Source organism: Nycticebus coucang, chromosome 24 (assembly GCF_027406575.1).
Source record: "Nycticebus coucang isolate mNycCou1 chromosome 24, mNycCou1.pri, whole genome shotgun sequence".
NCBI classification, from domain to species: Eukaryota; Metazoa; Chordata; class Mammalia; order Primates; family Lorisidae; genus Nycticebus; species Nycticebus coucang.
In genome coordinates, this window is record NC_069803.1 from 26380415 (window position 1) to 26384084 (window position 3670).

Genomic DNA, 3670 nt, shown 5'->3' on the forward strand with positions numbered 1-3670 from the left:
TTCATCCTGCACTCACGCCACACCCTCCTATGGGCAATTCTCAGCCAAGGGCTGAGCACCGCAAATGTTCTAATGCAGGCTTGTTAGTGCCACACGTAGGATTTCCTGAATCAGTGACTTGTCTTAAGTGTGCTAGATTGGAAATGTAAAGTTTCCTCTTAATGAAAAGTCAACTTTTGATGACTATGCATTTAAATGAGGAACATCTTCATTGTGAGATGCATTAAAATGTTTATCTCCCCTCCATTTATCTATTAAACTTGTAACCTTAAAAAAAAAAATTCCTTAAAACCGTGCAGCAGTCTGACACTTTCCCTCCCCAATCCTCCTCCCTTCTTCTCTTCTTCATAGGGTTCCAACTTGGAGCACAGGCTGGAGCTCTCCTTGCCTTCTCCAACTCCCTCTCCTTTTCCCTTCCCAAGCATTTCCCCTGTGAATCTCTTGTGTGATGAATCATCTAGGCACTTGCTTCTTAAAGGACCAAAAGTCACACAGAGTCTGATACAAACACAGATTTCCCCATCATCAGTACAGTGTCATATTTATTTTTACCTGGCTTACTATAGATTATGTAGATTTTGAGAAGTTTACTCATCAGTGAATTTTCTCTGTAATCAGGATTGTTGACCTCATGAAAGAGCCTACAAAGGCTTCCCTACTTCTTTCTACCCAGGGAGTTTTCCTTCCACACTTAGAAATTATGATAAGACTGGAATGAACCCATCTGAAGAAAATGAGAAACTTTACCAATTTTAAAGTCTTTTAAAAAGTCCTTCTGAAATGAAAACCTTGTTGAGTATTGATAAAAAGTGGTCCCTTAATTTCCTCCGGCTGCAGTCCAGCAGATAATACATTATTATTTTCAAAGCTTAAAATGAGAAGATCTCTGTTTTATGGAAGGATAAGCTTGAGTTCTGGATCAATATTCAGTTTTCATGCAATCTTGTTCATTTAACTACCGGTTTCTTTGCTTCCTAGAAGATGACATGGGGCATAAATTGATGAGATGGTTTTGTTCCTCTGTCCAGCATCAGAAAAAGCAAAACAAATTAGTTTTTACTGTTTTTTTTTTTTTCACTTTCAGAAACCATCTTCTCCATTATTTCTACTCCCTTGTACCAATCAAGTGAATACAATTAATGAGGGATTAAGCCTATAAGAAAAACACAAGTATCAGAAGTCAGGACAATCTGATTTTACCAGGAGTACCAACTGTAACTGGGAAATCCTTGGAAAGAACTGTTAGATCATCAGCTGAGAATAACTTGGGGGGAAAAACAAACCTCAAAGGCTGAGGATCTTGAGCAACCGTTTGATGCTTTCAGTGACAAGTGAGCTTCTAAGTACGAAAAGGACAGTACGTTTTTAATGAAGTACATCAACACTAGTTTAAATTGACACAGGGTATTAATCATCATGAGCCTTCTAGCTGTGCCTCTGCCAAAAATATAACATCTAAACTAAAAAAGTTGCAAGGTCAACTTCAAGGCTAGATCCCTAGTTTTCTCCGCCAACCAGACTTGCATCCCTTAGTTCCCACATGCAGAAATTCTGTAATTACCAGTGGTTTATGGCAATAGCAAGATGGATAATTTAGGCAATGATTATAATGGGTCAATATATGAGACACTAAAATGTCCAGAGTGACTATTGATCTCAATTGAATTTCATGACAAGATAGTTTATCACTTCCTATGTTGGTCAGAATATGGGCAAAAAACAGAGTTTACATTCAAAAGAATTACTGGAGAAAGATTAGTGAAAGTCCTATTGGTGATGTTAGACTTTGGATAATTTGGATTATGGAAATGTTCTTAAAATATGAAACAAAACATTGATACTTAAGAAGTAGAGGAGGATAAGAAGGGCTGAGGGATAAAAATCTACCTGTTGGGTACAATCTACATTATTTTGATGATGGGTACACGAAAAGCTCTGATTTCAGCATGATACAATTAACCCATGTAACAAAAAGCACTTGCACCTGCTAAATTTTTTGAAATAGAAAAAAAGAGTTATACAAAAAAATTAAAAATATGACACAAAAAGTAGAATTTGTGGGGGAAAAACCTGATAAAATAGCCAGGTGTGGTGGCTTGTGCCTATAATTTCAGCTACTCTGGAGGCTGTCAGGAGAACTGTTTGAGGCTAGTGGTTTGAGATCAAGTCTGGACAATACAGCAAGAGCCCATGTCTAAAAGAAAAAGAACTGAAACATTAAACTGCATCCATATTTAATACTTCAGTATGACAAAAGAGGCATGCCAAGACAATAATAATCAAGTTATCAAAAATGAAAGACAAAGAAAAATTGTGAGAGCAATTAATGATAAACAAAAACAAAAACACATCACATACTAGTCTCAAAATGGCTGTCAGTGGATTTCTCCATAGAAACCCTGCAGCTTAGCTGGGCACAGTGGCTCAATCCTGTAATCCTAGCACTCTGGGAGGCTGAGGTGGGTGGATTGCAGCTCACATGCAATTGTAAGAAATACTAAAGAGAATTCCTGAGTACCCTTTACCAGTTTCCTCCTGATAACGTTTTATGAGACAAGGATACTGTCATTGACCCTCTCAGGGTACAGACTCCAGTTCCATCACCACAAAAAACCTTCATGTTCCCTTTTCCATTTCCACTTTCCTTTCCCCACCCTCACCTATCCAAGTTCCCAACCAATCTGCTTTCTATTTCTTCAAAAATTTGTATTTTCAAAATGTTGTATAGAAGAAATGATACAGACTGTAACCTTTTTGGGGATTGGCTTTTTTTTTTTTTTTTGACTCAGCATAATACCCTGGATATTTATCAAAGGAATTGCAGGTAACAGTAGTTTCTTTTTAAAAAACTTGTATTCTACTCGTATAATATGTATAGACATACCACAACTAGTTTAACCATTTATGTTTTGAAGAGTAGTTGTGTAGTTTTCAGTTTTGGGTTGAAAACTATGAGCAAGGACAATCCTCCTGCCTCAGCCTCTGGAGTGGCCAAAACTATAGACATATGTCACCACACCCAGCTAATTTTTCTATTTTTTGTAGAGTTGGGTTCTCGCTCTTGCTTAGGCTGGTCTGGAACTCCTGGACCTCAAGCGATCCTCCCACGGTGGCCTCCCAGGACTACGAGTGTGAGCCACAGTGACTAATCAATCATAGCGTTTTGTCTTCAGTCCCTTTTCTTTGATTTTCCTCCCATTATCCATCTTTCCATTTTTATTTATTCTTCCTTATAGGTAAACTCTCTCTTGATGTCTAATTTTATACTCACGCCTTTTTTGTACTTTATGTTAATCATACAGCATATATTTGATCACGTCCAAGTTCTTTACTTCAAGATTATATTTGTCAAGTTTAATCATGCCATTTCCTATGAATCATGCTATTTCCTATGAATCATGTGGATCATTCGTTGTCATTGTGACACCGTGTTGCTGTGTATGAATAAACCAATACTCATTTGTCTTTTCTACTCTTATTCGACATTTGACTTAATGTTTAGTCTTTAACTATTATGGATAAGGTGGCTATGAACATTCCTATTAGCGATTTTATTGTCAAGGGATAAAGGAGGGAGACTTTGGGAACTGTCAAAAAATGGTGGGAAATGCTGGTGTGTTCAGGGAAGGATGCAGATGAGGATCCAGAGAAAAAAAGAAATGGGAGAGTT